An 18,361-nucleotide genomic window follows, 5' to 3' on the forward strand; every position below is an offset into this window, starting at 1 on the left:
GCTGCTGGCTGCAGATGGAGGAGCACAGACACAGAGAGTGCTGCTGTCCCCCAGAGTTTTGGTGAAAGGCTCAGTGCACCCGGGCACTTGGAGGAAAGACCTTGAAAAGGAAACGGGCTCTAGCTCCAGTGACTGGTGTGGCACCAGATATGAGTGCCCCACCCTACAGAGGTACCCTACAGCAAGCCCTTTTGGCTCCAGGATGTGGAAGGCCGAATTCCCAGCACCCATACACTGGATTGCCAGGTGCCAGGTTGGGGAGCCTGCTTCACTTCCGTTAGAAACACCTCCTCCTGAGTCAGGGGGACAGCAGGGCCCTGTGGCCTTCTGTTATGTAAATGTTTCCAGCCCATGGTGGAGAAAGTAGGTCAGCGAGTGCCAGGGGTGCTGCAGGCTCCAGGCTGTCAACTACCATCAGTCACACTGGCCAGCGAGCTGCTGCAGAGGCCAGTGCCTTCCTTCATCACACGCAGAGTGCGTGTCACAGAGCTCTCTGCAGACTGGTGGGAACAAGAAACAGCCCAGGGAGGTGGTTAAGGTCACCTGTGACACAGTACCCTTGACCCTGAAGAATTCACCCTGTGCCAGCTGGTGAGCGGAGAGTGGCATGGGGCAAGTGACTTCTCCAGGATAGTGGGCCTCTCAATGGGTATGGGTCATCCATCCTCTGGTTGTCCTGCCAGACCCCAGGACACCTGCTCATCCCGGGCAACCTGAAGAGTGCCCAGGGCCTTGCTATCACTTTAGGGGCCACCGCTGCCCAGGAATTCAGAGGAGCAAGTGGAAGAATCCAGGGGAAGCAGCAGCCAGACTCATGTGTTCACAGTCACCCAAAAAAGTCAGAAGGGTGTTCCACAAACTGGCAGGTTCCTCTCTTCAGCTTTCTTTTGGTTAGTCTTAGCATGGTTTATCTTCTTCATCTTTTAACTTCTTTGTTTCTATGTATTTGAGTTTCTTGTAGGCAGCATAAATTTAGTCCTGCTTTTTTTTTTAAATCTTATTTGATAACCTCTGACTTTCAATGGGCCATTTAGACCATTTGCAGTGGTTGCTGATATGGCTGAGTTTAAACTGATCATTCTATTTCTTGTCTATTTTTACTGTCTATTCCTTGTTCCCCATCTCTATTGTTTATTTTCTCTGCCATCTTTTGGATTGGATGCATGCATTTTATGACGCCAGTTTACCTCCTTTGTCCACTTGTTACAATTCTTTGTTTTGTTATCACAGTGGTTGCTTTAGGGTTTAACTCATTACAGGACAATGTCCAGTGGTCTCGGACACTTTGCATGCAGTGCTGCAGGTCCCAGGCTGTCAACTACCATCAAGAACCTCGCAGCAGTCTGCTCCCACTTATGCTCTCACTGGCACTGTTGCTGTCACACACTTAAGTTCTACCTATGTCATAGGCCCTACAGTACATTACTATTTTTAGTTTAAACAATGATCTTCTAAAGGGGTTTGGATAACAAGAAAATCTCATTCTTACCCATTCTTCACCCCTTAGGGGGATTTGGATGTCCACCTGCTGCCATTCTTCCTCTACCTGAAGCATTTCCCTTAGTATTTTTGGCAGTGCAAAATGGTGCCCTAGCTAGCATAAGAGTTCTTCTCTTAATCACTGGCTTTGATCAATTTAATTATGATGTGCCCTGTTATAGTTTTCTCATGATTTTTTTGTGCTTGGGGCTTCTGTGAGCTTCTTGGACATGTGCCTTATAGTTTTAATCAAATTTGGAAAATAGTAGCCATTGTTTTTTAAATGTATGTTCTGCCCCCGCCACTCCCCCATTTTCAGGGCCTCCAAATGCACACACATTGGCTCCCTGAAGTTGTGTCACAGCTCCCTGATGCTCTGTTCATTTTTTCCTACCTTTTCCCTCTCTGTCTTTAAGCTTACTAACATTTGCTATGTGATGCTTAGCTGTGGCTCCTCCCACCCAGTATACTGTTTATTTCACACTGCAGTTCTCACCTCTAGGAATCAGTCTGGGTTTTTTTTTCCTCTATCTTCCACATCTCCAAATGTTTAGTTATAATAATGATTTCAAAATGTTGTCATCATTTCTGAGTCTAGGTCTAGAAAGCGAACACCCAATTGGGAGAGCACAGGCCACTGGCAACTCTGACAAGGGCTCTTTCGCTATGGGTCACAGGGCAAGTACTCAGCAGTGCTCGGCTCAGACCTGGTCTTCCAGGGGCAGCACACCGGCACTCTCACAAGCCAAGATGAGGGAGACCTGACAACCCAGTCGCTTCTTCAAGCCCACTGCTCCTTCCAATCCCGTGCCCTGGCAAATGGCTGCAGTGCAATGGCAGACACAGTACCCTTATTCAGTTCAGTTTGACCTATAATGAGATGATCCAAATCCCCTGGTTTCCTGTGTTGAGCAGTTCCAGAGCCACAGTATCCACTGGTGGAAACTGGTCTCAAGTCCCCTAGGCAGAGCAGCAGTAGCCTTCAGATGGTACATCTACTTGTAAGGGCTCCCCCTGGTTTTCCAAGATTTCCCCTCTAATGCTGGGCTAGAGAGAATTAGTAGGAATAGAGGCAGGTTTTGTGAGATTGTAATTCTGTGCCTAGATGAATTCTCCACGTATTTAAATGTTCTCCCCACACCTGTGCCCTAAGGCCAAGGGGCACTTAAAGCAACAAATATTTGTAGCTATTTCAAAGTAATGCCATAAGCACACAGCAGGGAGACTAAGGTATGAACTGTTCAAAATCACAGAGTGACTTAAAGAGAGAGCTGGGTCGCTTCACACCACTGCAAATCCTTTCCAAGAGTAGCATTTGGAAAGAGAGAGGGAAAGGATGGCTGTGGGGCACTGGGAAGGTAAGGGGAGGGGCTGATGTGACACTGGGGTGCGCAGATGGCCCACATTCCCACGCTGCCTGTTGGGAGTGCTGAGTCTGCCTGTGATAATGACCAGATTTTCTGCTCTGTGGCCCTTCTGCAAGCCAGTCTGTGGCTGGAGGAGCCCCTCTGAACTAGGTCTTAGCTGGGCCGTGTCTTTGCAAATGCATCAAGAGAGAGGTGGGGAGGAAAATCTTTACAATTTCTAAAGATACCCCAGGCTATATGTGACTTAATAATTCTTCTCCAGTCAAAGGAGAAGGCACAAAACAGAAGGCACTGATATCTGTGCTGCTGTCTCTAAAGCCACTTGGAGCTTTCCTGCCCACACTCTGCCTCCCCCAACTCCACCACCACTCTGGCTCCAGGGATGAAGAAGACTCACGAAGGTACATTCAGGAAGCAAACATACAAGGGTGATTTGACATACGCACTTTTTAATCAACACATATATACATTCTTTCTTTCCCCATATGTAAAACACATTCGTTTAAATTTCACTTAAAACTAGTGACAGATGTAAGGAGTCAGCTTCAATGGGTGGCTCTGTGAAAGGGCTGAAACTGAAGTTAGGAGGCAGCAGGAGGGTGCAAGTCACTGCACAGGAAAATTCTGTTGCCAAGCAGACATTTGTACGTGGAAGGCACCTGAGAATGCTTGCTGATAGCCCCTCCTGGGAGGCTCAGTGGAACCACATAGCCTGCCTCGATGTGGCACAGCCCACCTGGGTGTGGCACGGCCAGCCCTACTGTGACACAGCCCAGCCCAGTGTGGCACAGGCAGCCCTGCTGAGGCACAGGAGTCAGGCATCAAAGACCAGGGCCTGAGCCTGCACTGGCTGCTCTCACCCCAGCCCCTTCCTCCAGGAACACATAAAGGCAAGAAGCAGATTGAAATTTGCCTCATAGGTAATTGGTAATTAATAACTTTGTCAATTTGAAAAGTATTTCCTTGGCAATTACTAAGCTGCAGGCAGTGTGCTGTCCTATAGGCAGGGATAAGCAGGACAGGCCTGTCAAAAAATCATTATAACAGTGACAGGAGATAGAACAGGAAGAGGGCCCATAGTGCAGGGCTGTCATGGGAGAAACCCCCCTCCCCCCAGTGTACAGCCATCTGGGAGTTAGTCACAGGCCAGGATGAGTCCTCAGGCAGTAGCACTTGGGGACTTTGAGGGCTCCTGGGGGAAGCTCTGAGAAGGACTGTCACCCTTATTTTCCAGAACTGCTTCCAGGGCAGCAGTCACGCAGGCATCCTGTCCTAGGAGGGCGGTGCAGCTGTGAGATTCCACTTTGGGAAAGGAGGCCCTGCCTCACCTTAAACCTGAGTGCTCACTTGGTGGTCCAGTGCCTACCTAGTGGCCCAGTGCCTCACCTGGTAGTGCAGTACTCACCTGGAAATCCAGTGCCTCACCTTGTGGCCCAGTGCCTACCTGGGGGCCCAGTGCCCACCTTATACCTCAGTGCTCACCTGGTGACCTGGTGCCCACCTTGTACCCCAGTGCTCACATGACCAACCTGCAGTGACAGAGAAGGAAGGCCTATGCATTGGAGTCACCTGGATGGGGTGTGCTGCCCCTTAGGGCATGATCCAGGAGACCCGGGTGGCCCTGGGAGCAGCATTTTGAGGTTGTCCAGATTCCTCCTGAGTGAAGCTGCATGGGGGAACCATTGATCCTAATTCCCACCCCAGATTTTCCCCCACTCTACCTATTAGGAATTCTGATAGGCTGCCATTAACAGGAACAACAACCACCCAACCAAGTGACCTGGCATTCAGGCCTGCTTTCCTCCTTGAAAAAGAAACTGGGAGGGGGCAGTGAGCTCATGGAGGGGGACTGCAGACTGTGGGAATTGAGGATGTGGGGAGACAGGGAGACTTGTGGCCACATGGCCCAGGGCAGAGGAGGGGAGATGTTTTTATAATGGAACACTACTTGGCCATAAAATGGAACAAACTATTTATGTACTCAACGACCGGGGTGAATCTCCAGAGAATTAGGCCAAGAGAAAAAGTCAATCCCCAAAGGTTACAAACTGTGTAATTCCACTTATGTAACATTCTTGAAATGAAAAAATTCTAGAAACAGAGAACAGATTAGTGCTGGGGGCTGAGGAGGGGGTGTGGGCAAGAACAAAATGCTTGTGGCTATGAAAGGGCAGCAGCATGGAGACCCTGTGGGGATGGAATGTTCTGTGTCTTATCCGTACTGGTGTCAACTTCCTGGTTCTAATATTCCCACTGTTGTATTCTACATGTTACGACTGAGGGAAGCTGTATTATTCCTTACAACTGCATGTGAATAAAGTTACCTCAAATACAAAATTTATTTGAAAGCAGCTGCTATGAATTGAGATTGTACAAGATAACTCTCAATTCATGACAGATTAAGGGGACCAAATATTTCCTCTGGTAATTGAACAAAATAACCATCTGGACACTGGACATCTGGACACTGTATGAAGTAATAAAAAATTAATATCAGAGATCAAAAATCACCAGCTCCTCCTGGGGGGAGCATTTAGACCAAGTTCCTGGCTTTGATGCTAAGTCAGAGGGCCTGTCTCCTTCCTTCACCAGCCTACCACCCACACATCTACTTATACACTCATCCATTCACACATGCACCCACTCACACATATACACACACACACACTAATCCACTCACTCATGCAGTCACTCACTCACCCACTCACATATGTACTCACCCATTCACGCTCACCCAAGCACATATACACCCACCCACCTATACACCACCCACTCACACTCACCCACTCACACATGTTTACCTCATTTGCACACTCATATATAAAATCACAACCATCCCTACTCACCCATTCACACCCATTTGCATACATGCAAACTCATATAAGCGCTCACTCAGACTCACCCCTCACACTCACCCACTTATGCATGCATACTCAAACACCCACTCACACCCACATACTCACTGGCACACATACTCCCCCACTTACACATGCATACACTCACACCCACCCACACATTACCTACTTTAGCACACGTACTCACCCACCTACACATGCACACATTCAACTATTCATATATGCACTCACAAGTGCTCACTCAGCCACTAACTTGTCCACCCACTCACCTACTTGTACATGCACACTCACACATTCTTGCACGTGGATGTCTCCCTGGCACCTACTTCAGTATGTATTGGTACTGGGCATGCAGGGACTGTGGCAGACATGTCCCTTGAGAACCTCTACTAACAACTTGGGTTCAGACTGTCCAGGAAGATACAGATCATTCTGGGGCCCAGCAGTACTTGGAGATGTGTACAGTCTTTGTACAGGGCTGGCCTGGTGAGAGTACATTGTGTGACACCAGCCATTCTGCACAGCTTAGGGGCCATGGGTGTAGGCAGGATGTTTGGGGATGCATAGAGAAGTTACCCATTACTCTGAGGATTGCACAAGCCTGTGTTGTTTTGCCCTAGTTTGTGGTAACAATGTGGCAGTGACTCCAAACATCACAAACACAAGAGAAAAGAACTTCCAGTCCTCCCTGTAAGTACTAGGCCAAGGCCAGTCCTTGCAAGGTGGGTCTTGCATGCCCCAGGGAGGCTCTGAGACTCTGCACCCATTCCCTCCAGGGCAGGCAGAGAAGTGCATGCCTGGTGCCTGATGGCCCTAGTTGCTGTTCTCAGAGGACACAGCCTCTCTACAGTCACACTCTGTGGCCATCAGCTCTTGTATTGGAACTTACAGAGATACATCTTGCCTTTTATCACCAGTGACTTTTCAGGACCTCAAATCAGGCTGTCCTCCCCTTGCTGACACCCTTGGGCATCTTCCCATTGCCTCTGTAATTCAAGCCAGGCTCCTTTCTGCCAGAGCGCTGCCCCCAGGCCTATGGGTACCACCCCCCACCAACCCTGCAGAACCCTACCCAGCTCCACTGGCCTCCCTTCCAGCCTGCTGCCTGAGGCCTTCTGCTGAGGACAGTCCCTGCCAGGCCTCTACCTATACTCCCTAACTGCCAGTGTCCCATCTTTCCTGGGCCCTGTCCTCCCCCACAGCTCTGGCCCTACTGCGCTGGGGCAGCATACATGCTTATCTCCTTCATTCAACACTGAATGCCCAGTTCCTAGCACAGCTCCGGGCCTACAGGAGAGCAGGAGCAAATCCAGTACAGATTTAAAGATTGGGTGAGTACATACAATGAACACCGAACTCCGTTTCCACGGTTTCACAGACCATTCTGAATCGGAACTTAGTGACTTTTACACTCATGAAACAGCCAAGATTATATTTCCTTTTCTCCGAGATAACATTTCCATTTCTCCTCTCCTTATTCATTCACTTGGTCACTGAGGGTTTGCTGGGGGCTTCTGTGTGCTAGAGTGGGAAGGGGTGTCTGGGGGACACACTCAGCTGGGGCAGCAGGCTGCCCAGCTAGCCAGGAAGAGCTGGAGACCCCTAGGCCTTCTGAGGAAAATGGGACCTGTTTGCACATCCAAGCTAGACGACCTTCCTCTCCATCCCAGGCTCAGAGTAATTTGCAATTCCACCAGTTCCCAGTAGAGGGCGGAGGAAACACGCATCTTGTTAAGGCCAATAAAAGGGTGTAGAAAAATACCAAAAAATAAAAAATAAAAATACAAACAAACAAGTCCCACCCCCCTGGAACAAAACAAAGAACTGTCATACCTTCTAAATTCTCAGGATACGGGACTGTTTTTGTCTGTCTGTATTTGAGGTGATGCCATTTAAAGAGGCTTACAGTTTGTTTTCAGTTTCACTGGTTTCTGTTACTTTATTATTTCCTCCCTCTACTTTTTTTCTTTTAGTTTTTTTATGGTGGAAGCTTAGATTGTTTGGAGACCTTTTCTCATGTTAGTACTTAGAACTATAAATTTCACTAGGGGCATTGATTTACTTGCATCTTACAAATGTATGTATATGAGTTCAAAATATTTACTAATTTTCTTTGAAAGTTCCTCTTTGACCAGCACATTATTTAGAGGTGCCTGTTTTAATTTTCAAGTATTTGGAAATTTTCTAGTTATCTTTGGTTATTGATTTCTAGTTTAATTCTACACTGGACAGAAAACATACTTATTATTTTAATCATTTTAAATTATTTAGGCTTTCATTCTTTTGCACAGAATATGTCCTACCTTGGCCAATATCCTGTGTGCACACGAAGACTATGTTGTGCTCTTCTGTGGTCGGTGGGAGACCCATAGAATCTACCCGGCGGGCTATGCTGTTCAGTACTTCTCCATCCTGACTCTGTCTTCTTGGTCCATCAGTTACCGAGAGAGCAGAGCTGAAATTTCTAACTATAATTGTGAATTTGTTCTTTTCTTTTTTCTATTCTATCGGTTTTTGTTACGTATATTTTGAGACTCTGTTATTTGATATATACGTACATCTCAGACTGATATGTCCTCTTGGTGAACTGATTGTTTTCTAATCATGCAATGCCCTTCCTTACCCCGGGTCATTTTCCCTGTCCTAAAGCCTACTTCATCTGACATTCTTTTGACTAGTGTTCATCTCTGCCCTTTAACTCACCAATAGTATTGTATTTCACATTGGTGTCTTGTTGACTGCACAGAGATTGATCTTGCTTTTTTTATCCACTCTGATACTTTCTCACTTTTAAAAAATTATTTATTTTTAAAAATTTTTATTGTATTTTTCCATTACTGTTTATCCCTCTTAATCTCTCACTTTTAATTGGTCTATTTACATAATCTACTTTTTTATATTTGCAGATTTAATAATTATCAACTCTAATGCATGTGTATATAGGTATGTGCACAACTTTGAAATAATTTTAGCTCCATGAGAAATTGCAGAAATCATACAGTTTCTGGGTACCCTTACCAGCTTCTGCTCAACATAACTGTAGGACTTTATCAAAACCAGTGCTGGACGTAAGACCCTATTAACAAACTGCCCCAGTCTTCCTATACCCCTTTGTCTGTCTGTCTGTCACATATGGGATAGTATCACATGTACAGATTTGCCTACCCACCTGCACAAGCAGGATCACCAGGGAGACTCCTGTATGCTCTCCCTTTGTGCTCTCTCATTCTCCCGAACCCAAACCCCAGGTAACCACTGATCTGTTCTGCTTTACTATACTTTTGTCATGACTCAAACAAATGTAATTATTTCAAAGTAGCCTTTTTTCACTCCACATAATAATGTCCTTTAGAGCTACCAAGTTGTTGGACATAACAGAGACTTGTTCCTCTTTGCTGCCCAGTAGCATTCCACTACATGATTGTACCACAAGTTGTATGTCCAGTTACCAGGAAGGACACCTGGGTCAATTACAAATGAAGCAGCTAAGAACAATAGTGTGCACAGCTTTGTATAAACATATTTTCATCTTTATGTGATAAATACCCAGAACTAGCCCTGGCTGGTGTAGCTCAGTGGATTGAGCGAGGGCTGCGAACCAAAGTGTCGCAGGTTCGATTCCCAGTAAGGGCATGTGCCTGGGTTGCAGGCCATGAACCCCAGCAACCGCACATTGATGTTTCTCTCTCTCTCTCTCTTTCTCCCTCCCTTCCCTCCCTAAAAATAAATAAATAAAATCTTAAAAATAAATAAATAAATACCCAGAACTGTGATCACTGGATAGTATGTTAAGTATATGTCCAACTTTATAGACAATTGTCAAACTGTGTGTCCGAGCAGCCACACCATTTTTTATTCCCACCAGGACAGACAGTCCTGGGAGTTCTGCATCTGTGTCAGTACTTGGGACTGTCAGTGTTGCCACTGTAGCCATGTTGACAGATGACAGTCAGATCTGGCAGTGGTTTAGTTTGTTTTCCCCTAACAGGGAAGAATGTGACATCTATTCATGTGCTATTTCCCATCCACTTGTCCTGTTTGGAGAAGTCTTATGTCCATTTTCTAACTGGAGTGTTTGTTTTCTCACTGTGGAATTTAAGAAGTTCTCTACAGATCAGGGGCACATCCCTTGTTGGAATCTCTGGTTTGTCCTTTCAGATCTTAACAGGGTCTTTCACTGAGCAAATGTTTTTGTGACCAAGTGCAACTTCTCAGTTTTATCTTTTACGGCTTTCATTTAAAAATCTTTATGGGTATTCTTAACCCTTTCTCCTGGTTTTCTATTAAATAGCTTATTGTTTTACACTTTACATTTAGACATTTGATCCATTTTTGAGTTAATTTTTGTACAAGGCACGAAGTTTAAATCAAGAGGGGTTTTTTTGGGGGGGGTATTTTTTGTATAGAGGTAGCCAACTATTTCAACATTTCTTGAAAAGACTGTCCTTTCTGTATTAAACTGCTTTATTACCTCTGTCAAAAATCAGTTGTCCATACTTGCATGGGTGAATCCTGGGCTCTGCTCTGTTTCATCTCTGTATGTGCTTGTCTATGCACCATACACAATGTCTCTGTTACTACAGTGTCACAATGCCTTAAAATTACTCTAACTTTACTCTTTTAAAAATTCTCTTGGAATAGCTAGTTCCTATGTATTTTCATGTAAATTTTAAAGTCATCTTGTTTATATCTACAATGACCCCTGCTAGGATTTTGATAGGAATAGCATTAAACTTATAGATCTATTTGGGAAGAATTAGCATCTTTACTATGTTAAGTGGCCCAATCTATGGAAACAGGATGTCTCTTATTTAAGTCTTCCTGTTTTCTATCATTAATGTTCTGTTGTTTTCAGCATACAAATTCTGGGCATACTTTTTTAGATGTATAGCAAGTATACCACTTTTGGAATTCCTATAAATGGTGATGTGTTTTGAATTCTGGTTTCTGACTATTCATTGATAGCATATAGAATATTATTGATCTTTGTATGTTGACCTCTCATTCTTAAACAAGCGAACTTGCTTATTAGTGCTAGGAGGTTTTTGTAGTCTTAATGGGATTTTTGATGTAGGTAATCATTTTATTTGCGAACACAGACAGGCTTATTTCCTCCTTCCAAATCCGTCTACCTTTTATTTCCTTTTCTTGTCATATTGAACTGGCTAGAATTTACAACATGCTGTCTAATAGGAGTAGTGAAAGCAGACACCATTGTCTTGTTAATGATTTTAGGAATAAAGCATTAGTCTACCACCATTAACTATGATGTTAGTTTATAGGGGTAGCTTGCTCCATTTTGACCAGAACCAAAACCACATTGATCTTTTATAATGATTAAAATGGCAAAACCTATTTATAACCCATATTAAGTGAAATGCTGATAAAATAAATTTTCCAACCATTCTTTTTTGTTTTTACAAAGGAATCAACAGAATTCTAATAAAATGCTGTCAAAATAAGCTGCATAGCTGTAACAGCAGTAGGAGCAGTAAATGGTACACATGTCCCAGGTGCTGTTACATAGGCTCACCCCTCGGTCCTAAGGCAGGAGGGCCAAGGCCATCGCCATTTACATATGAGAAAAGGGGGGCTGTGAACTGAGCAACAACCAGCTGGTTCCAGATCTCATACTCCTGACCACCAGATAGGTAAACTCTACATATTTTCATGCTAGTCAAATATAAAGACCAATGACAGTATTTGTTTCAGAATTGAAGGAAAGAATCTCATGGTTAAAAGTGGCATGTAACTTCCAAGTTTTAAGGCTTTTTCTGGGGGTGGGAGCAGCAAGTAGATTTGGATATTAAAGTAGAAGTAGTTTAAGGTGTCTGGGATTTATAACAGCATCACACTCATAGCAAATGCACTCGCCTGTCCTCTGCAACATGAGATTTCTTGCCCAGAGAAGGGAGCAGAGGTCCTGCCAGCAAACTGCCACTCAAAGCCCACATGGCTGCATTGAGTGCCAGTCAGGGCTCCCATCAGCTGTGCTTTGTCCAGGGCTGTATCTGGGCCTCAGCTGTCAGGGGAGGTGGCTATGATCAGAACCTCAGGGAATGAGCGCAGGCTTGATTTATTGTGTTTAACAGCTCAGTGCCCCATCAGGCTGCAGGAGCCAGTATAGCAGAAACCGACAGAGCTTATTAGCTGCTTTCTGCTCCTTAAGAGACTCACAATGCAGATTGTGTCCTTGGGGCCATGGAGGGGAGGGGAGTTCTGTCCTGTAATGATCTTGCCAGGCACAGTTAGCACTGGAAAGACAGTCAGGGTTTATACAACCTGACTTCAGAGAGCATTCTGCACAGCCTGCTGGCTTGTCACTTGCGTTCACACAGACAAATGTGATGGGGCTGGGGAGTCAGTGGCCTGCCCCCCTTCCTTCCTGTGTAGAGGCCCTGGCATGCTGGCCTTGTATCAGTAGTGGTGTGGAGATTTTCTCTTTCTGGCAAGGTGTGGGCTTCTGCCAGTCCTAGCTCTGAGAAAGTGCGCAGGGTCTAGGGTGTGACCTGCCTCAGAGTGTCTCTAACAGACATTCCAGGTATTTCAACCATGTGTTCAAGGTGAATAACAGTGTCTCTGCTGTGGAGACAGGGGAGGCCTCTCTAGACCTGGGTCTGGTCTTGGTTCTGCCATCCCTGCCTGCCCCTGCGGTGACGAGCTCATGTGCCCTGCACCCGCACACAGCATGTGCACAGTCTATCTTCCCACGGACCTTCTGGCCACAGTGGGAGGCCAGCCACAGCAGAGACATTTGACTAAAACATTCAGTTATTACCAGGAGCCTGGCACCAGTCACTGGATAAAGGTGCCATCACCCTCAAGTGGCTCTGAGTTTGGTGGAAAAATCAGACTGCAGTCTGGGACAGCTGGCAATTCCAAAGGTTGAAAACTCACCATCCCTACTTCAGCCCTCAAACATGTGTTCCAGATAGGTCAGGGGTCCAAAAGTCCCTCTTCTGGAAGGAAGGAAGGGAGAGCTGCTTATAGCATCAGAGTCAATGAGACACTGAGGGGGAAAGGCTGGGGAACAGTCTCCATGCTTCTACTGCACTGGGAAGTACTGCACACCCCTCCCTCCTGCCTCCATCCTGGACTGAAGGCACTGCCCAGGCCATTGCTGGCAGACATCTGAGACCATACGGAGAAAAGAAGGTAGGTGTGGGCAAGTGGTGGCCAGAGAGTCGGGATGGCAGATGTGCGGGGCCTGCCTGATTTGGCACTGTGCAGGCCCCAGTCAATGAACAACCTGAGCTTTCTGATGTTCTGCAATGGGGCTCAGTGCAGCTCGGTGGACACCAGCAGTAAGAGCAACAGCAGGAACAGAACCATGCTGAGCCCATGGCTGTACAAGGTCAAGGCCTGACCCGATTGACAAAGGTGTCTGTGTGGGCCACACAGATGTCACAGTGGGCCAGATATGCAGCACAATGGGGAAGGGGGCTGCCCAGGGACAGATGCCCCAAATCCTCCTGTAACCTCTCATGCAGGGACACACACACTCCACTCTGGGTCTGTGCTTCCTGAATTTCAGGGCTTTGGCAGGCCCTTGGCAAGTGAGTGCCCCCATGACACAGAGATAGACCAGCAAGACAGGTACAGATGAAAAGACTGGGCACATATGATTCAGAAAAATCTACAAATAATTATAAGAAGGGATGGGTTTCACAGGGTGACTAGAACGATACCTCTCTATACAAGCAAACCTAGAAAATATAATTTTTTAAAAAATTTCAATTTATAAGAACCTACTAAAAAATCAGAGTTGGGATAATTCTAAGAAAAGGTATATAAAACCTCTATGTAGAAATCTATAAAACACTAGTAGGAGAAATTAAAGGACTTAGAATTAGAGAGATGCATTATAATCATGAACTTGAACACTCGATAATTTGTCAATTCTCCCTGAACTGATCTGAAGATTCACGCCAACAGACAAGCTGATTTTAAAATGTATGTGAAAAATTAATCAGGCCAAGTGTAGGCAAGACATTCCTGAAAGAAAGAACCAAGTGAGAACCCCTATTTGGCAGAAAGTGTGGGCAGTCCAGTCTGTGTGACAGGGGCACAGGAACAGATGACTAACCGAAGTGCCATGGCAAAGACTCAGGGACAGGAACACACAGTGTGAGAAAGCAGAAGACAGTCTTTCCAATCAGCGGCACTGGTCAGCAGGGTCAGCAGGTACAGAAGGAAACCTTGCCCTATTGACCCCACCTCCAAATAAATTCCAGGTGGACTGTGGCTTGAGATGAGGAAAAACCCAAGGACACTATCTACATGAAATGAGGACAAGGACGGACCACTTAGACATGACAGCTCAGTGGTTCCAAAAAGACTGATATAATGGACCACATTACAATGAAGGTCTCTTTGTCAACAGACACAATTGGAAGAGAAAAAGGGGGCCCACAGAGTGCTCAAAGATATTTTCACTTCACTTCATCACTCAGGGCTCCTAGTCAGAAAATACTTATAGAATGTCCATAGAGAAGGGGGCAAAGCCTTGACCAGCCACCTCCCAAATGGCCGATGAGTACGTCAGAAGGCAGCGAATCTCATCAGTGATGAAGGAAATGCAGGTTATAGTCATAAGCTGGACACCAGGATGGCTGACATTCAACACAACACAACACAGACCCCCACACCAAGCCCTGGGGTGCACGGCCTGTGCTGCAAGGCTCAGCTGCTGCTCACACTCTCACGCCAGCCCCACCCCTGTGTCGGCCACAGGTCTGTACTCTGACCCAGCACATCCAGCTTCTGAGCAGCAGAAATTCTAACATTCTGATCAAACACTAACAGAATCAGCATGTATAAAGAGTGATAATAATACAAGGCCAAAAGGAGGTTTATTCTTGGAATGCATGGATGATTAATATCAGGAATTCTGTGCACGTCATTAGTAAATTAAAGGAGAAACTCAATAACCATACAAATAACAATGAACAACACCTAATGCTGACATCATGTGTACCATGTGCCAGGTACATTCCTCGCTGCAGTCCTGCAAGGAGGTGTGTCCTCACTTCACCCCCAACATAAGGCCAGGGGTCACAGCTGGGAGGTGGGGGACCAGGACTCAGCCCAGGGACAGGTTTCAGATCCCGGCTGAACATACATGTGCTGCTTCTCAACAGCAGCTGGAAAAGCATTTAATAAAACTTCACAGCCACCAATAATAAAATGAAATAAAATAGGGAAAGGAGAAATGTCTTATGTAAGGTAAAGATTGTTTACTCCCTCCCCTGAAAAAACAAAACATTGAGTTTGAATCTGTGTCCTTGTGACTCTTTTTCACAGGGAAGGGGGTGGAGCATAGAGCTTTTATTACAACAAAGGGACCCAGATGTTAATTTATACCAAGAGAAATGTGAAAATCAGGAAGTATTTTAGTTAAATAAAAGAAAGGGTGCCATGCTATAGCACAAAAAGCAAAGGAGGCTAAGATTAGTTGAGTACATGAGATTTTTAAAGAAATATAAAGCCCAGCCAGTTACAAAGGAAAATGCTGGGACAGGGGTGCTCTGGTCCACGTGGACCCTGTTCAGAGGCCGACCTCGCCTGAGGCTACTCCCCACAGCCACGTAGGATCCGAGCACTGCTTCCTGTTAGGAACACGTCACTAGAGGCTCACACTGCCATGCCCCCACAGGAGCAAAGCTCTTCATTACTTTCTGGCACTGATTTGTCCACTGACTAATGTGGCACCCCAAGTAGACATCTCAACCCCTCCTCCTGGGGCACCCTGAGCCAGCCCCACATGCAGTGCTGCTGAGATCACAGCCCCTCCATTCCCTGGCAGGGAACACAGACCAATGGCCAGTGTTACCTGTAAATGTCTTTCCTCTTACCAGACACAGAGATCTGAGCAGTGGAGTGAGCCCAGGGTCTGCACACAAGAAGTGACCACAAGAAGGCCAGTTACTGTCTGGGCCCATGGGATTGATCAGGGCAACAGTGCCCCAGCCTTATGACCGGTCAGGGTCGGGGAACCTACGCACATCCTCAGCACTGTCCCGGAGCGCAGGAGTGAGGCAAGCTCTTGGCCTGCCCTCCTGCACTCAGTCACCTCTGCAGCAGAGGGTCTTCTCACCTGAGGGGACTCTGAGTGCAGGAGGCAGAGGCCTGACCTGGTCACAGGCACCCGCCCTCCCAGGAAGTAGCCAGTACTGTGCTGCTGCCTCAGGGCCCTGTCCTTGGTGGGTGTCTTCACAGGATGTGCACAAGTCAGGGCACCTCAGGGCCACAGGAGTTCTCCCTATCGAGAGGGCTGGCTTCTCTTTCCTAAAGGACACAGACAGGGTCACCCTCCAGAATGAGAGCAGTGCCATGGGCATAGAGATGTGGTGACGCTACTTAACAGAACAGTCAACCATATGGTGTGCAGACTAGACACAGGGGCCAGAGGCAGTGAGTGGCTTGTCCATGTCACTGAGAGGGTGGGCTGTTGGCAGGCAGTGAGCTGTGGGTTGGGGACATGCTAGCAGCCCTAGGCAGCCTGGCCCAGGCCCCAGCCTCACTTCCTGCCTTGCCATGTGCAACAGAAGGGCCTGGGACCTAGTGGTCCTGCCTGTGACCACGGGGCCCAGGAACTTTCAGCCAGAACACATTGCTCCCAGGCCAGCCCTTGTGCAACTGCCCAAGGTAGAGGCATCAAGTCTGTAGGTCACTTATGTCTTTGTGGGGCCCCAGTAAAGCAGGAGAGGACCATATCATTTGCTCCACTTCACCAGCCCAAGCTCCTGGCTGCCTGCTGTCAAGTCTCCTGGATGCACAGGCTCATGTTCTTACAAGATTCCCGCAGCATCACAGACGAAATCACAAATACTCTTAGCTGTGCCAGAGGAGTGAGCTAACATGAGTTTATTTCTGTCAGTGTTGTAATATTTTAATAATAATATCATTACAACACTGTCAAATAGCGTTGGCTAAAAATAACATATATTTTTCAAAAAGGTATGTGCTAAAGAAACTAAAACCATTAATAATCTTTCCAAATGAAGGAAAAGAAAATTCAGGAAGAAAAGGAAAAGAAATAGACAGCAAATGTGAGTAAAACTCTAAGGAGAATAAAAATGAGAGCAATACAAGAAAAATAAATGATTCAAGTAGTTAAAAGTAGACAAGATTTATAAAGGTTAAGAAGGTAGACACAGCACCAGAGAGCTAAAAATTAAAAATGATTTCAGAAACAAAACCCACACAAAATAACTTAGATAAGAAAGTCTGAAGACAAAAAAATCAAGTTTAAAATATGGCTAAAGGCTACAAAAAAAAAAAAACAGAGTAAAAAACTAAGAATAACATGAGTTGGAAATTGAGCCTGGCACCCCTGATTTGAAAGTGGCTTTGATAAAAGGGGGTACCAGCTCTGGGCCCTGCCCGAGGATGGAGCTGAGCCACGAAGATCCACAAAGACCCAGCGTGCAGACACAGGGGGCAGCAGCCTAGGCACGGGCTCTAGAAATGCACACACACGTTCAAGCCTGTGGCCCAGCTGGGAAAACTCCCTCCCGAGAAGCTCTGGCCTGTGTTTCCTGCTGGGCGTGAACTGTTCTGTCCACTGAGGATGCACTGACCCTATCCTGAGAGGGAAGTTGAGAGCAGGAGGGGGACAGCCAGGGGACCTGAAGGGGACAGTGGTGGGCCCATCCCCATGTGCCCTGCACTGTGCTACGGGGTTTGAACGTGTAGTCAGGTCCCACCCTTCAGGAAATCCACCCTGTGGGGAGCCAACTGAGGGTCTCATAGGAGGGGGCCCTAAGCACATTCTCAGACCTCTGGCTGTCCCCTCCCTCTCTCTGCCAAACTCTCTTTGGGGGAGAGAGGAGAAAGCTGGAGATGATCCCTGGGCACCTGAGGGGTCCTGGCAGCTTCTAGGGGTGGGGCAGCCTTAGCATAAGAGATTGGGGACCAGTGAAACCAGGACCTTCCCATAGCGGTGACTGCACTGACCATGGGCTATTGCGGGAGAGGGCGGGGGCAGGGGTGTCTGGTGCTCCTGACAAGATTTAATCCCCTGATTTCAATCTGCTGATGGGCCCTTAATCTGAAAACTGTATAGTAGCCAACACATTTAATTTACTTGTAATAGGTTTGGTTGTTTTTATCTGCATGTGTGTTGGAGGAAGATACAGACAGTGTGTGGACAGCGGAGCTCGGTACTGCCACTGGACAAGACACAAAGGCAGAAATGCTGCACGGGCGAAGCCAACAGGGCAACCAGACAGGGATCTACATTCTCGGATTTAGTCCTACTGTAAACAAGGGCTTTGCTGCAGCAGGACCTGAAATGTATCAGAAGACAGGTTTCCACTGACCTGCCTATAGCCAATCCCAGCATTCCACCACCAGTGCAGGCAGCAGTCCAGGCTCCAGTGATGACATGCTGCCCTGGGCTTCCTCTGGTTTCCTCCTGAGCTAGCCACTGTGTCCCAGCATGCCTCTCCAGTTCCTCAGCACCATAGGCCAGGTCTTTGCCAACTGGGGCTGCAAATGGGGGATGAGGATAGGGATGGGGATAGTGGCGATGCTCAGGAAAGCCCAGCCAGGAGATGGGCTCTCTGTGCTTCTGGAAGTCTGGCCAGGCAGCTGTGCTGGAGGCACTATATATGCAGCCAGGGGACAGGCCAGCATTCCTGTTGCGCTCTCTCCCTG

General features: G+C 46.8%; 1 protein-coding gene across 22 annotated transcripts in view; it reads right to left on the reverse strand.

The window, feature by feature from the left end:
• The window catches only part of PCBP3 (poly(rC) binding protein 3), a 219,144-nt gene that overhangs the window by 36,520 nt on the left and 164,263 nt on the right, over positions 1-18,361 (reverse strand). Inside the window, exon 2 of one of the 22 annotated variants that reach the window (XM_045852726.1) lies at positions 18,025-18,193. The exons of the other annotated variants lie outside the window; for them this stretch is intronic. The gene's annotated coding sequence lies outside the window, so the exon portion shown is untranslated. The remainder of the gene's footprint in view (positions 1-18,024; positions 18,194-18,361) is intronic. 22 annotated transcript variants of the gene reach the window in all.

This window comes from Phyllostomus hastatus, unplaced genomic scaffold (genome assembly GCF_019186645.2).
Source record: "Phyllostomus hastatus isolate PE091 unplaced genomic scaffold, TTU_PhHast_1.1 phas_contig_948, whole genome shotgun sequence".
NCBI classification, from domain to species: Eukaryota; Metazoa; Chordata; class Mammalia; order Chiroptera; family Phyllostomidae; genus Phyllostomus; species Phyllostomus hastatus.